The sequence below is a fragment of the Microcaecilia unicolor genome, chromosome 6 (genome assembly GCF_901765095.1).
Source record: "Microcaecilia unicolor chromosome 6, aMicUni1.1, whole genome shotgun sequence".
NCBI lineage: Eukaryota > Metazoa > Chordata > Amphibia > Gymnophiona > Siphonopidae > Microcaecilia > Microcaecilia unicolor.
The window spans coordinates 179648133-179665192 of record NC_044036.1 but is presented as its reverse complement, the minus strand read 5'-3'; positions in this window follow the sequence as shown (position 1 = coordinate 179665192).

Sequence of the window (17060 nt, the reverse complement as noted above, 5' to 3'; positions counted from 1 at the left end):
TTGGTTTTGAAAATCGCCAAAAGTCAGAAATGTCCATGTCTAGGGCCATTGAAATCTAGGGACATCGAAATTTAAGGATTTGGATGTCCCTGACGGTATTTTCAAAATGAAAGATGGACGTCCATCTTGTTTTGAAAATATGGGTTTCCCCGCCCCTGGATTTCGCTGTTTTGCAAGGATGTCCAAATCGCAACTTGAACGTCCCTTTCGAAAATGCCCCTCTATGGCTTCTTCTTTTCCATTCTAGTGCTTCCTCCACAACATCCCAGCCCTGACCAGCAAAAATTCATACTCACGTCCTTTACATGACTTTAGGCTTCTATGACATCTTGCTGCCTTGGCTGTTTCCATATTTCAGACCATCTGATAACACTAGTACCCTATCTGGGCATTAGAAATGTTTTCTTTATTTGAAAAGTGCAATTTTCAAAGAAATATATGTGGGCAAATACAATTTACATGCATAAATTGACTGTTTAAAGGATGTTTTTTTCAGTGTAGCTAAAAGTGCACATACTATTATACAAACTGCCAGCTTCTATATAGGTCACACAAACAAGTGCAGATCCCAGATGCAAGAGCAAACTAGTTAATGAGTCATTAACAATCAATTATTGATGTTAATTGGCACTAATTTGGACTTACATGTTTTTCTATAACACTGCATGCCAAAAATATCTTGTGTGCAGTGCAAGACCATCTTATCCCTGATGAAGCCATATTATATGGTGAAACGGGTCTTGTTGGTCCAGGGAGTACCGCTAAAATAGCGCTAAAATATTGATACAGGAATTCTATGAAACTGTGTAAACATCATGTTACATCATTTTGGATGTTTTTAGGTGAAGTTCTAAGTCTGAGACTTTTTGAATTTATAACAGAATTTTCTAGACCGTTTGAGTGGCGGACTGAATGATTTAAAAAAGAAAGAAATATATATTTTTTACTCTTTTCTGGTGGAGATCTTTTTTGAGCGGTAGTTGGTACGGGGATCTCCTGTTTCATCCTTCGGGCCTTCCCTCCCTGTGTCCCACCCTCATCTGGTGTAACTTGCGTGAGGGCGGGACACAGGGTGGGAAGGCCCAAAGGGAGGCGATCTGCAGACTGCCGCTGCTGCGCTTCTTTCATACAGAGCGAGGTCGAGGTGAGGCGCTATGATTTGAATTCAGGGGGACCCGGCCCGGTGGTGGATGGAGGGGGGCCCAGGGAATTTTGTCCCCCCCTGCCCCCCCTCGGCGGCCCTGGGTTTCAGTAGGCATAAGTCAGACACACCTGTACACTGTGTTGTGTGTGGTTTGCCCTACTGTGACATTCCTGAAGTCAGATGTCTTCCAATATTGCTGCTTAGCAGATAGCATCACTGTGTCTTTACTGCACTTATGGTGCAACATTTGTTCTTTAAGTTTGGACTCACTGACCGATATCCTTGCATAGATCTATCAACTAGACCGAATTGCTTGTGACTCCTGAGGCAGACTCCCTTCTGTGTCAAAATGCAGGACTGCATTGATTTGATTTGAATCTAACAAGAGTCTATTGGATTGAACAAGCTTACTGTCAATTATGGGGTTTTGTGTTAATAAACATAAGTACATAACTGTTGCCATACTGAGACAGATCAAAGGTCCATCAAGCCCAGCATCCTGTTTCCAAATGGCCAATCCAGGTTACAAGTACCTAGCAAGATCCCAAAACAGTACAATACATTTTATGCAGCTAATCCTAGAAATAAGCAGTAGATTTTCCCCAAGTCCATCTTAATAATGGCTTATGGACTTTTCTTTTAGGAAGCTATCCAAACCCTTTTTAAACCCCACTAAGCTAACTGCTTTTAACACATTCTCTGGCAAGTTACTCTTGAATTAGAATTCGATTGGTCATCCCCCATTTTTACTTTTTTTCTTTGGTTTTCACGGGGGTTTCTTCTCTTTTTTTTGCACTGAAAACACAAACACCAGATTCTCAGGACATTTCAGGGGGGACATGAGGACTTTGACACAAGTGGAGGATTTTCAGATCCACATCCAACCAATAGATGAATGCACACTTCTTCAGTTCTAGGTGGAACTTCCTGTTTACACAAAGAGCTTCTTCCTGCCTGCCTTCTTCCGGGTCTCCTGCTCATGTGTGCCAGGATCCAGATGATTGTATTAATGCGATAACCCACCCCCATTATCGCATTAGTACAATCATTCAGGTCCAGGCTCACAGGAGTATGAGACAATAGACTGAGGGAGGAGCAGTCAGTCACAGGAAGGTAAGGGGGCGGGTGGGGATGGCAAACTGAATCCTAGTAATAGGACTAACATAAAATATACACATTTTGCAGCATTGTAAAACAATCATATAACAGAAATATGATAAATGCCAGCAGAATATGAATGATACCATAATAGGCAACATGGAAAAACACTTAAATAAAATACAATGATATTCACAATATCAACATAATACAAATGAAACACCTTAATAGGCACATATTAGAAAATTCACACAACATAGAGATGCTCATGCTACTCATATAATACAATGAAGCATCTTATATGGCAGCCAGGAGACAAGTGCATAACATACAATAATCCTACATAATAAAAAGCACCTCCAACATTCTGAAGCTGACTCCATGGCAGTGTAGGGTTCGTAAGTCTATCATTCAGCGTTTCATTGGCTCTCACTGTCCCCGCCCTCACGTCGAGGAAACGGAACGCTGCATAGTTGCCAAGCAAACAAACAAGACATCACAGGAACGAAGAACCAATCAGACAGAACGGAATTTGGAGGAGGGAAGTGGAGTGGATTGAATCTCTAACAAACAATCATATACAGGAAGGTACGAACATCAGTGGAGGCAAGTGCACAGAACGGAAGGGAAGACAAACATTTAATCACTTTGTCACTCACACACATCACACACACACACAGACATCACACACACACATAGACAATCACTCTGTGTATCTCTCTCGTACACTGTCTGTAAAACACACTGTCACTCTCAGTCTCTCACATGGGCAACTGTATGTTGCATTCTCACGAGTAAGGAGCTCTTCTGATGTGATTGTTAAACTGATTGAAGGGCCTGAACAAGGAAAATGTTTACCACATTGTAACACAGTTTACACAAAAACTATTGTATATAAAGAAATCTTACACATGTAAACAACAATTATATTCAGAATACAACCGTGGAAACATTAATGGCAGGAACTCATTACATTGCTAGTGCCCGTTTCATTGCGTTAAGAAACGGGCCTTTTTTACTAGTTATACATAAATGGCACCGAGAAATTGGCACCGAAATTTTAAGCGCTGAGCGCTATTCGATAAAGGATCTGCACCCTTTATAGAATAGCAGCTAAGCATATAAACAGCGCCTAACTTAAGACACCAATCAGGACTATTCTGTAACAATGTGCGTAAATTCTGGGAACACACCCTGGAATGCCCCCGGCCATGCCCCTTTGAATTTATGTGTTATAGGATTTCCTTGCACATCATTATAGAATATGATGCACGCATAAAAATCCTAATTAAGGCCAATAATTGGTTCTTGGCAGCCAATTATTGGTGCTGATTGGCTCATTAATCAATTCATTTGCATCTAAAATTCTCAATGTGTGCTGATTTACGCACGCAAATTTAGTCGCTCTATATAGAATTCGTGAGAAAATAACTTAGGGGGTCTTTTCCTAAAGATTAGCTCGAGTTATCTGCAGCAGGGCCCGTAGGAATAAAATGGGAACTGCTGCAGATAACTCGAGCTAACCTTTAGGAAAAGACCCCTTTAAATACTTATATATGAATTAAAACAAAATAAAATGAGATTCCACTTCTGCACTTATTTCCATTCCCTCTGGAATCCCCCAAATTCTCAGACTGAAGATACAAATAACAAAGGTTTGAAAAACAAAGTTCCTTTCCAACTCAGCAGTGATTTTGACCTTTTCCTGTGGCAATGTCACAATATTTTCCAACAAGAAAGTCTTTTCTTCTGCTTCTTCCACTCGCTTTTGAATTAAAATGAGTTGCACTGTTAAGGGAAGCTACCTCCATTTTAATTTCTTTAGTTGCACCATGATTCTCTCTTACCCCCACCCCTACCCCCCTTTTACAAAGCCACGCATCAATGCCAATGCAGCCCATTCAAAGCAAATGGGCAGTGTTGGCATTATCATACTTGCAGCCGCTAGCGTGGCTTTGTAAAAGGGAGCCTTCGTACCTTCAAGGATTGCAGCTCCATCATGATCATAAGCTAGAGCTTCCCAAACTGTGGGTTGGGACCTCATTTGTAATTGCATTCTAGGTGGGCATAGGTGAACCATTCTGTACTTCTGGGGGGACAACGACACAAAAAAGATATAAAGGAATTGGAGAAGGTGCAGAGAAGGGCGACAAAAATGATAAAAGGGATGGGACGACTACCCTATGAGGAGAGGTTAAGATGGCTAGGATTCTTTAGCCTGGAGAAAAGGGGGCTGAGGGGCGATATGATAGAGGTCTACAAAATAACGAGTAGGATAGAGTGGACAGATGTGAAGCGTTTGTTTACACTTTCTAACAATAATAGAACCAGGGGACACAAGATGAAATTAGAATGTGGTAGGTTTAAAACAAATTGGAGAAAGATTTTCTTTACTCAGCGCGTAGTTAGACTCTGGAACTCATTGCCAGAGAAGGTAGTGATGGCAGCTGGCTTTGCTGAGTTTAAAGGGGGTCTGGACAGATTCCTGAAGGAAACGTCCATTGATCACTATTAAAGTTTGGGTTTTTGCCAGGTTCTTGGGGCCTGGATTGGCCGCTGTCAGAGACAGAGTGCTGGGCTTGATGGACCTTTGGTCTTTTCCCAGCGTGGCAGTACTTATGTACTTATTTGGCTAGGATCATGGGGTCACAGTCTCAAAAAAGATTGATAAGCACTGTCATAAGACATAAGAATATAAGACGAGCCATGTTGGGTAAGGCCAATGATCCACTGAACCCAAATCCTGCCTCTGACAGTGGCCAGTTTGGGTCATTAGGTTGCACCTTGTGGTTTCCAAAGAATAGACTCATCCCAAGGGATGAGTGGTAATAATTATTTATGAACTTTTCCTTGAGGAATTAGTCCTAACATTTTTTTAAATCTAGCTATCTAGCTGGTTAAGTTTTTTTTTTTAACTGTTGGTATTAGAATGATTTGGTTTTGCGTAGATCACCCATCCCAATAGCACCTCAAGACTAGTGTAGTAGAAAACAAACATTGCCTAACAAGAACTGGAGACAGCGTCCCAGCTAGACCATCCCAATAAAGAAAGAGAACCAGACATTGTGAAACTGGCCCAGTCTGTACCTCAGTCAAGAACATGGAGTACTCCCCAACCCCCTAAAGACCCCCTTGCACCTGGCATGGCCATTAGGAGTGGCCTAATGGTTAGTGCAGCAGGTTGTGGACCTGGGGAACCAGGTTCAATTCCCTCTGCAGCTCCGTGTGACACTGGGCAAGTCACTTAGCCCTCCATTGCCCCAGGTATAATATACTTAAGATTGTAAACCCACCAGGGACAGTGCAAGTACCTGAATAGTTATATGTAAACTGCCTCGATTTGTGCTTCAAAAAAGGCAGTATATCAAAAATTGAGAAACAAACTTAATAAACAGATTTACACAAAACAACAGTTGTGTTTATATAATTTTCCTTTGTATTTTATAAGACTCATGTATGTTTTATTATAACCCACTTAGATTGTATGGTTAATGCGGGATATAAATTTGAAGCAGAAATATGTTAGATACCCTGACCACATCCCCTGCGAACACATTCCCACATTCCACAGCCTGAATGTTCAGTGAGTGAAAAAAATATGCTTTTCTCCAACAAAATGCTGTTAGCTTCACAGAACGTTCCCTAGGCCTAGGAGAATTGGAAAGTATGTCAAACTGGCACTGACAATCATTTCTGTGGTGGTGAAAGGTATTATTTGGATTTTTGATGCTGTGTGATGTTGTGGAATCCGCTTTGATTTTATTCGATTTACCACTAGTCATGACAGTTGTCTCTTTGGATAAATATATATGGAAGAGACAGCAATTTTACAGCAGTGTTTACAGATTTATGACATGTTCATGCTCTCCTCTTGCCCCTTCTCTTTCTCGCTGTTCTCTCTACCTCTTCAATTTCTATCTTCTCCCTCTCACTCTCTCTATCTCCTTCTCCCTCTTGTGCACTCCTCCACTCCTCTATAGCTCCGATATGCTTCAGCAGTCACAACACTTCCATCAAGAACTCACAATGCTTTCTAGTAGCTGAGCCTTTAGTTTAAGGGCTTAAGTTTTTAACAGGATGTCTACGTGGAAAGTGGAAAAAAATGCCTTTTTGATACGGGCACCAAAGTCACCTATGTGCCTTCATAAAATAGGTTCCCAGAACTATTCCGAATAGCGCACAAATACAAATCCACAAATTTACAGTTGCTTGGAAGAAGCCAGGTGTAAATGTGTATGTGTAATCTGGGGGAGAGGGGTAATTCTATGACTGTGCACCTATATATAAGCAGCCAGAGGCAGTGGCATAGCCACTGGTGGGCACAGCCCAATCTATGATGTGGCTGGTGGGGCTCCCCTAAGCACCGCTAGCTGAAGACTCATGGCTTCTCTCCCTCCGTGTACCTTTTAAGCACCAGTTCTTCACTAGCTGCAAGCAGCGACTGATACACGCTGTTCAAGCCGGCCCACAGCCTTCCCTCTGATGCATCTTCCTGTTTCTACATAGGTGGGAGTATGTGAGAGGGAAGGTTGTAGGGCCAGTGTGAGCAGTGTATACTGCCCACTGCTGGTGGAGAACTGATATTTAAAAGTTATGCGGGCAGGGGGTAGAAGTTGAGAGGCTACATCACCTGTAGGGTGGCGGAGTTCTTGTATCCACTCACCTTGGGCCCACCCAAAATCATTGCCATAGCCACGGATGGGCCTGGGTAGACAGGGGCCCATCCAGTTTCACTTCAGGTCTACCCAGTGGCAACGCACATCATTGGTGTAGCTAGCGGGGTTCTCTAGGCCCCGCCAGCTGAAGAGTCCTTTCTGCCTGGAGTTTCCCACATAGTCTCATCCCTGCAGCAGTCAACAGTGTACTTCCAGCCACTGATGACAGCACTGCTCCCCCCCCCCCTTTGCGCATGCTCAGTTCAATTGGCACCACTGCACATGCATGCACGGGGATGCTGGTTGAACCAAACATGTGCAGGGGGAGGGGCAGTACCGATGTCGGCGGCTAGATATACAGTGGTGATTGGTATGGGGATGAGACTTCTCAGGGAACTCCAGAAGATTCTTCAGCTGGCGGGGCCTGGAGATCACCACTAGCCAACATATTTATCTTTACAGGGGGGGGGGAGGTGAGTCATACCCATTCAGTCCACCCCCCAGGCCCACCCAAAAACTGAGATCTGACTATGCTACTGCCCAAAATTGGGTTTCTGGCTATGCCACTGCCCAGAGGGCACCTGATTTTCACGTATGTTGTAAAGGAAAGTAGGTGCCTACTGTATGCTCCTTTATAGAATACTAGTGTAACTGGGTATATACATGCATATAACCTTTGGCACAAGCACTGGAGCTGACAGAACCGGTCTTAGACAGGGGCAGTTGCACAGGGCCTTATGCTTCCAGGGGCCCCGTGGCACTCCCTCCTGTTCCCTGCTATTGCTGTGATCTCTTTGCCTTTCCTCCCCTGAGCTGCAGGGTACCCTCCCAGCACATTCCTGAAGATACCCTGGTGGTCTAGTGGAGTCCTCGGGGCAGGAAAGATCCCCAGTCTTTCCTGCCCACTGCCGACGCTGACCCTCTTGCTGCTGCATCACTCTTTATAACTGGCTGCCGAGACTTCCAGCGGCGGCCTCATGGGCAGAAAGAGCATGGATAGTGCATAATTTTATGAGTGTTGAGCATCTGAATGAATTTGCATATTGTGGCTTCCACTCTCATTATGCTATATTCTGACTTTTTAAAGTGATAGAATTGGGCTTAGGGCAGATCCACGCGTGTAATAAAAAGGATTTTAGAGATTGCTTTTCAACTCTATCTGCCTTGACTAACAAGTGCACTTGGGGTCTGTATTGTTGATTAGAAGTAATTCTGTTTAAAAATGATTGTTTAACTTTGTGTGAAAATAAGTTGGAATGCAGAAGATAAGACACAGCTCTAAATAATTTGGTATGTGAAGAGGAGGATGGTGCTTGTTTTCGAGGTTCAGACTGGCCACCTGGACTTGGAAACATGTGACCACATTCCCACAGTATGGCTTGTTTACCTATTCTCAAGTATTCTGTAATTTTCCTTGGCTCTGAAAATAAGCTTTAGCATAATAAAAAGGGGGCTTGTTGCAGCAGAGCTTTGAGGCTCATCTGTGGGTGGATGCATCGTGCAGAAAAGACTTGTTCCTGGTCATAAGGAGACTTCGGGCTTTCGCTGCAATGGGCCTCCCGGCTGATGAGATAAGGGCATGAAATTCCTGACCAGTGATGTTGTATGTATAGTGTATTATTGCTTCTTTTCCTGGTCTAAGAACTCTGAGCATTGTTTATAGATAGGTATTATTTCTTTTTAGTTATATTGCTCATCATTGTGTGTATATTTATTTATTTGTTACATTTGTATCCCACATTATCCCACCTCTTTGCAGGCTCAATGTGGCTTACAATTCGTCATGGATACTGAAATAGAAGAGAGTATACATTTGGCTTTACAGAGTGTTTTGGGTTACATGAAAATGAAATACATGATAGTGTAAGAGCAGAAGGCATTATAAGATAGTGCTGGATGTATTAAGGTTGTACAGTTACATGTGTTGCTCATTGTGATATATCTTGTCAAAGAGATAAGTTTTTAATGCTTTACGGAAGTTGGTCAATTCATAGACCATTTTCAGGTGACGTGGCAACGCGTTCCAGAACTGCGTGCTCATGTAGGAGAAGGTTGATGAGTGCATTAGTTTGTATTTCAGGCCTTTGCACTTAGGGGGATGAAGATTGAGGAATGTACGAGAAGATTTCTTTGCGTTCCTGGGTGGTAGGTCTATTAGGTCCGACATGTAAGCTGGGGCGTCGCCATGGATGATTTTATGGACTAGGGTGCAAAGCTTGAATGTGATCCGTTCTTTAAGTGGGAGCCAGTGTAGTTTTTCACGTAAAGGTTTTGCGCTTTCATATTTTGGTTTGCCGAATATTAGTCTAGCTGCCATGTTCTGGGCAGTCTGGAGTTTTTAAAGTATTTGTTCTTTGCAACCAGCGTAAAGTGAATTACAGTAGTCCAGATGACTGAGTACTAGTGATTGTACCAGATTGCGGAAAACAGTCCTTGGAAAGTATGGTTTGATTCTTTTTAGTTTCCACATTGAGTGAAACATCTTTTTAGTTATGTTTTTCGCATGGTTCTCAAGTGTCAGGTGTTGATCAATAGTGACTCCAAGAATTTTTAGGGTGTCCGAGATTGGTAGATTTAGTTTAGGTGTGTTGATGGTGGTAAATTTGTTCTTATTGTATTGTGAGGTGAGTACTAGGCATTGGGGTTTTTCTGCATTGAGTTTCAGCTGAAATGCATCTGCCCAGGAATTCATAATGTGTAGGCTTTGCTTGATTTCGTTGGATATTTCTCTTAGATCTTGTTTGAATGGGATGTAGATCGTTATGTCGTCAGCGTATATGAATGGATTTAAGTTCTGATTCGATAGTAGTTTGGCCAGGGGTGTCATCATTAGGTTGAAAATGGTCAGTGAGAGGGGAGATCCCTGTGGTACTCCGCATACAGGCGTCCATGTAGCTGAAGTGGTCGAATTTGAAGTCACTTGGTGTGAGCGTGTGGTTAGGAAGCCCTTAAACCACTTGAGGACTTTACCTCCGATTCCGAAGTATTCAAGGATGTGTAATAAAATTCCATGGTCAACCATGTCGAATGCGCTCGACATGTCGAATTGTAACAGTAGTATGTTATTACCGTTTGCTATCAGTTGTTTGAATTTGGTTGTGAGCGTAACTAGTACGGTTTCAGTGCTGTGTTTAGAGCGAAATCCTGACTGGGAGTCGTGTAGTATCGAGAATTTGTTTAGATATTCAGTGAGTTGTTTGGTCACCATACCTTCTGTTATTTTAGTGATTAAGGAAATAGAAGCTACTGGTCTGTAGTTCGTTAATTCATTGGCATTTTTCTTTACATCCTTGGGTATGGGGGTTAGTAAGATGTTACCTTTCTCCTTTGGGAAGAGTCCATTTTGTAGCATGAAGTTCAGGTGGTTTGTTAGGTCCTTTATGAATTGTTGCGGGGCCAGCTTCATGAGGTTGTTTGGGCAAATATCTAATTTGCAGTGAGATTTGGCGAATTTTTTAAGTGTTTGTGAGATAAGATCTTCCGGTAGTATAGTGAATTCAGTCCAAATTCTGTCTGCTGGGTAAACTCCAGAGTCTGGGTCTAGGCAGTCTAGGAGCATAGTGTATTCGATAGGGCTAGTAGGTATTTTGAGTCGTAATTGTATGATTTTCTCCTTGAAGTACTTCGCTAGATCGTCAGCTCCTGGTGTGTCTTTGCTGTTGTTGGTAACTGGAGTGGTATCCAATAGTTTATCACGAGTTGGAAGAGTTTGTGTGTGTCTTTGTAGTTTGGTCCAATTTCAGTTTGGTAGTATTGTCTTTTGGTTTGTCTTATGGAATATTTGTATATCCTTCTGAGTTGTTTCCAAGCGTCAAGAGTGGGGTCATCTTTCTTTTTGTTCCACGCACGTTCTAGTTTCCTGACTTGTGTTTTGAGGTTTTTCAGTTCTTCATTGAACCATGGTATTGAGTTTCTTCTGTGCGATGTTCTGGTTTGGATTGGGGCGATATTGTCAAGTATTAATTTGCATCTATTATCCCATTCTGAGAGGAATTGGATTGTATCTGTGTTTATTGTCCATTCGTCGAAGTAGATCTGTTGCCAGAATTTAACCGGGTCTATTTTTCCTCTTGTGGTGTATATTTTCCGTGTTTGTTTGTCAGGTAGGTCTTTCATTCTCCATTGGAGGGTGATATGTGCTTTGTAATGGTCTGACCATAGTATAGGTGACCAGTTAGTGTTTGTTAGTGTAAAGTTTGCGTTGTGGTCAAATTTGTGTACTATAAGGTCTAACGTGTGTCCTTTTTTGTGTGTTGGTTGCGTATTTGATCCTTGTAGATCCCATAATTGTAAGAACTCTTTACATTCTTGGGTGTTTGTTGTGTTGACATCTTCCAGGTGTAGGTTGATATCTCCTAATATGATGAGGTTGGAGGAAGAGAGACAAGTATTTGAGATGAAGTCCATGAAGTGTGTTTGACTGTTTCGCCAGTTGCCTGGTGGTCTGTAAAGTATAACTGCGTTGAGGTATTCCTGCAGTTTTGGGTGACTGATTCTTATGGAGGCGATTTCAAGTTGTGGCAGTATCGATTCAGCTATATTTGTGATGTTAAACTCAGATTTGTATATAATGGCTAATCCTCCTCCTCTTTTTCTGTTTCTCGTCCAGTGTGTAATTTTGTATCCTGGTGGGCAAAGTTCTAAGATTATAGGGTCTTGGAGGTTATGGACCCAGGTTTCTGTGATGAATAGGAAGTCAAGGTTGTCTGCAGTGATCCAGTCTGTTATGTTCTCTGTTTTGTTTACTACTGATCTGGCGTTTACATATCCCATTTGGATTGAGTGGTAAGGTTCAATCCGGTGCGTTGGTGTGTTGATTTTTATTAGTTGTCTGTTTTGCTGGTATCTCGTTTTGTTGTGTCCTTTCCTCCCTTTCTGTTGGTTATTTCCATATGGATTTGTTTTTCCTTTTATTTGGTTGTTGTTCTTTTGTTCTGGTGGGTTGTGTATGACTTGTCTGTAGGGTGTGTGTGTTGTGGGTAGATTGGTGTTTGTGTTGGGGATAGTCCATGCGTAGTATATGAGGGGGAGGAAATAGATTATCATAATCAGTTTGTTGGTATTCATGTTGGCTATTGTTTTGAGTTCTGTAATATGCATTGAAAGGTGTATGATAGGTAGTAGATCGTGCCTCCTTATGGTTAATATAGCTTAATCATTGTATATATCTTAATCATTGTAGATTTTAGCACCTCTAATAAAGGTCTCATTTACCTAATATGAATCCAAAAGAATCCACGGTAATTATTGAGTAGTCTGTGTCAGTGAAGCAGGCTGTAAATCCATAGCAGTACAACGCATAACTCCTAATTACTGTTAATTAAGTGCTTCTAAACACCAATAATTGATTGTTAGTTCTTAATTGTCTAATTAGTTTACAGAATATGGGGGTTTCTATGCACACACACACACACACACACACACACACACACACACATTCTATAATGTGAGCACCTAAATGTATGCACAATTTGCGCACCCAAATTATAGAATACTGCCACTTATAGGCATGGGTGTTACAGATTCACTCATAAGTTTTAGTGGGGTGCTAAGTGGTATTCTACCATCTTAGCACATACCATAACAAAACATAGTAGATGACGGCAGATAAAGACCTGTACAGTCCATCCAGTCTGCCCAACAAGATAAACTGTGTGGAGGAGTAACCTAGTGGTTAGCATGGTGGACTTTGGTCCTGGGGAACTGGGTTCGATTCCCACTGCAGGCACAGGCAGTTCCTTGTGACTCTGGGCAAGTCACTTAACCCTCCATTGCCCTGGGTACAAATAAGTACCTAAGCTGCATTGAGCCTGCCATGAGTGGGAAAGCATGGGGTACAAATAAAAAAAATTTAAAAATGCATTACTTCATATATATTTCTGATTTTGGTTTGTCCTTGCCATTTTCAGGGCATAGCGTTAAAATGCAAGGGGGTGTTTATGTGGGCAGGGCATGTCTCCATAATTACATGCAAATGTAATAGAATAGTGTCATCTATGAGTTCTTTGAGTCTAATTACAGTCTCTGTTGATATTTATTTATTTATTTATTTATTGCATTTGTATCCCACATTTTCCCACCTATTTGCAGGCTCAATGTGGTTTACATAGTACCGTAAAGGCGTTCGCCAATTTCGGTATAAACAGTTACACAGTGATTTTATGGTAGAATAAGGTTCATGTGGAACAAACATAATTAGGAAATCGTATAGAGGAAGAGTTAAGTTATATCCATTATGTTCTTTGGTTTCGTAGTGTTGCAGGGTTCAGGTATTTAAGTAGGTATTTATTAGTGTACCGATTCATTGCTTTTATGTCTTTTTTTTCTGTTTGTTTTACTTGTAAACCAACCTGAATTAACTTAGTTCACTAGGGTGGAATAAAACCTATATATATAAATAAATATAGGTCTATTTTCCTAAGCAGACGATATACTGATGCTGGCACCTGCTAGTTTTTCTTTAAATGACACTGTTATCCATGTTTCAATATTGGGCTATGAAAAACATGCTCAAATTAAATTCTACTAAGACTAAGATTCTTTGCTTCACTAATTCTCCACTGATTGTTCCCGATTCAATAATGTTGGTTGACGGGAAGAGTTTAAAAGTGGAAAAAGAATCAAGAGTTCTTGGGGTTGTGCTTGATTCTGCTCTCACATATGTTGCTCAGATTAAAAACATACAGAAAAAAGCTTTCTATTGTATGAGACAGTTATGCTTGCTGCGATCAAGTTTTTCACAGCCTCATTTTGCTTTAATAGTTCAAATGTTGGTGCTATCACATTTAGATTATTGTAACTCCTTGTATATTGGTCTAAAACTATTTCTCAAAATACAGTTAATTCAAAACACGACTGTATGTCTCATTTTTTGGCTGAAAAGACCTAATGGATTGTCTTTATATTTTCAAAAGCTCCACTGGCTTTGTGTAAAATTGTGAATCAGTTTTAAATCAGTTTGCATAATGTTCAAGGTATTTTTATACGGTAATACACCCATTTTGTTAATTCAAACATTTCCCCATCTTTATTTTATCTTCATCAAGATTAAGAGGTCATCTTTTATTAAAATCTCCATCTTTTCAGGGTATCTGCCTTAAATGTCAATTTGAGGCACTTTTTCATATAAAGTGAGTACAATTTGGAATACTCTTCAGTTGAAGATTCGATCTGAACTATTTGAATTTAAGAAAAAAGCTTAAAACCTTCTTATTTGATGTTTTAATTGTGTTGTGATGTACTAATTTTATTGTAGTTCCTCATTTGAGTTTCTTTTCTTTTGTAAACCACCTTGAACCTCCCACTGGGACTAGGTGCGGTCTACAAATTGATGTTTAGATTAGATCTATGTGCTAAAGTGCTGCATTCAGGTGCATGCCAGTGGCATAGCCACAGGTGGGTCTGGGTGGGCACAGGCCCACCCAAATAGGCCCATCCAGCAACGGCAAAGCTGTGATGTGGCTGGTGGGGATCCCCAAGCCCCACCAGCTGAACACTCCTAGCATCTCTCCCTCCCCTCCCCCTCAGGTGATAAAGGGTCTCTTAACTCCACTCCCCCTAGTACCTTTAAAATCCTTCAGTTCTTCGTGAGCAATGAATAATGACTCATACCCACTGCTTGTGCTGGTCCTCTAATGCAACTTCCTGTTCATGGGACCAGGAAGTTGCATCAGAGGGAAGGCTTGGGGCCGGTATGAGCAGCAGGTATAAGTCGCTACCCACTGCCGGTGAAGAACTAAAAGATTTAAAAGGTTCCAGGGGGTTGAGGGAGTGGAGTTAAGAGATCCCCATTCACCTGGGGAAGGGGAGGTAGAGATGCTGGGTGTGAGTGGGTTTCTCGTGCCCTCCCACTTTACACTCAGCCCTTCCAAAATTGGGTGTCTGGCTATGTCCCTGGTGCATGTATTTACACCTGCCATAGACATGGCATAAGAGGGTTTGCCCAAACATTGGTGTGTAAATATTGACTTGCACTGGTATTCTATAACGGAATCTAGGTACCCAGATTCCGTTACAGAATTTACGCTTCGCATCCAGCATTTTGGTTCCTAACTTGTGGCACACTTATACAATTGCCGTGTACTAGAGAATTCTATATATGGTGCCCAGTGTTATGCGCTATTTGTGCGCCAATATTCTGGGCTGAAACAGCTGCAAAATGGCAGATCTGTGCAGAACTATTTATTTTTTTATATTTGTACCCTGTGCTTTCCCACTCATGGCAGGCTCAATACAGCTTACATGGGGTAATGGAGGGTTAAGTGACTTGCCCAGAGTCACAAGGAGCTGTCTGTGCCTGAAGTGGGAATCGAACTCAGTTCCAAAGTCTACCACCCTAACCACTAGGCCACTCATGCCCTGTTATAGAATAATGCCTAAGTGTTTCCATGCAGATCTGAAAGGCAGGCATAAAGATGGGAGGCAAATGGGTGGGCCAGGGGCGTTTCCTTAAAATGAAAGCAGTGTTATAAAATTTGGGGGATCTGCATCCAACTTGCATGCTGGGATTTACACCTGGTTTCAGTTGGGGTATACACACTCGCTATTCTATAAAGGGCCCCAATCCCAGAGCGCACTTTATAGAATACAATTCAGTGCTGATTTTTCAGTGCCATATACTGAATCCAGCCCGTAATGTTTACATTCATTTGCTGTTGCACAGCTTTATAAAAATATTTTCTGCATGGAAAATAGGTTTTCTATATGGAAAAGGCTTTATTCAATTACTCTCTTTATGGTGCGAGAGCTAACAAGCTAGTGATAAGACAGAGGTCAATGTTAAATAGTGTGTGAGGGATAGCATAGTATGCTCTTTATGACACTAAAGACTAAATGTTATTTAAGTGCACATATACACTAACTTTAGCTTGCGCTATGGCCTTTCAGTCTGCTGGTTACTGTTCACACTAGTGTATACAATTTTGCACGTGTGTTCATAGCTTTAGTGCGATTACTAGACTTTAGTGCAAAGGCTCATTTGTGATGTGATTCAAGGCCCTCATAGACCTAACTACAAAGATGTGGAAAATAGGTGTTATTAGTGCATAAGCCCCACTAGAAATACTGAAATCTGTGGCATTTCATACGATAACCACGAATACACATTTGTAAACAGGGTCTTCTTCTTGCTTCTCCCAATTTTTTTTTATAATCAAGATCATTAGTAGTAGCAGGTAAGACAGGAAACTTCCTGAGGTCCCAGGCCCATCGGATGCCAATGTTCCTTCTGAGAGAGCAGGGCACCAGCACACCATGTCACTAGTGCCGTGATATCATCAACTGTGGTATATACAAGCTTAAACTCCTGCACAACAACTATGACTGTGTCATATAAGGAAGACCCCCAGCTGGCCACACTATTCGAAGAGGATTGCCATTCTCCACAGTTGGGCCTGTCCTTTGGTTGCCCAAGGTGCCATTAGTCCAGCAAGAAGCCTGTTCACTATGATACAGATTATTACTAAAATTTCTGCCATGGCTCTACCCAAAAGCTATCGGTATAGCAAATGCCAATAAAGGTTGTAAAATAGAAATACAGAGACTGCTCTGAACCTACATGAATTAGAAATGTAGAGATTGTGCTTGTAAAAGCCGACTTCCAGTTACGTCTGTATAATTATACAAATACCCTTTTTCAACGTCCTTATTTCAAGATGGTATCAAAGATCAAACCCCACAAAAATGAATGGAGCCAGGGTATTGTTCCACGGCACAATGCCTCATTCAAAGCACAACAGAAATGATATGATAATAAAATGGGAATCTGCCTGCTTCCCTTTCCAAGCCAGAATACTAATGATGTCCACTGAGAGTTGCAGAGAATGCTCTTGCTAGCTTTTGGATGGGTTGAAGTACAGAGATAAGCTGGAAAACAAGGTAATTAAATGCATTAATATGCTGATAGACAAGACCATGAAACATAAAGACTTCCAGCTTTGGGGACAGGCAAGGCAAGATGAGGACAGAACAGGGTCAAAAAAGAGGAGAACTAGGCACGCATATTTTCATTTTCAATTTTTGAAAAAAAAAATGACTGAAAAAGACAGAGGGCAAGACTTACAAAACAGTTCCACTGTGTTACCATCTTCTAACATGTATTAATATTTGCCACTTACAGCAAGACATATTTTGTGCTGTGGGTCCTGATTACTATTAAAACACGT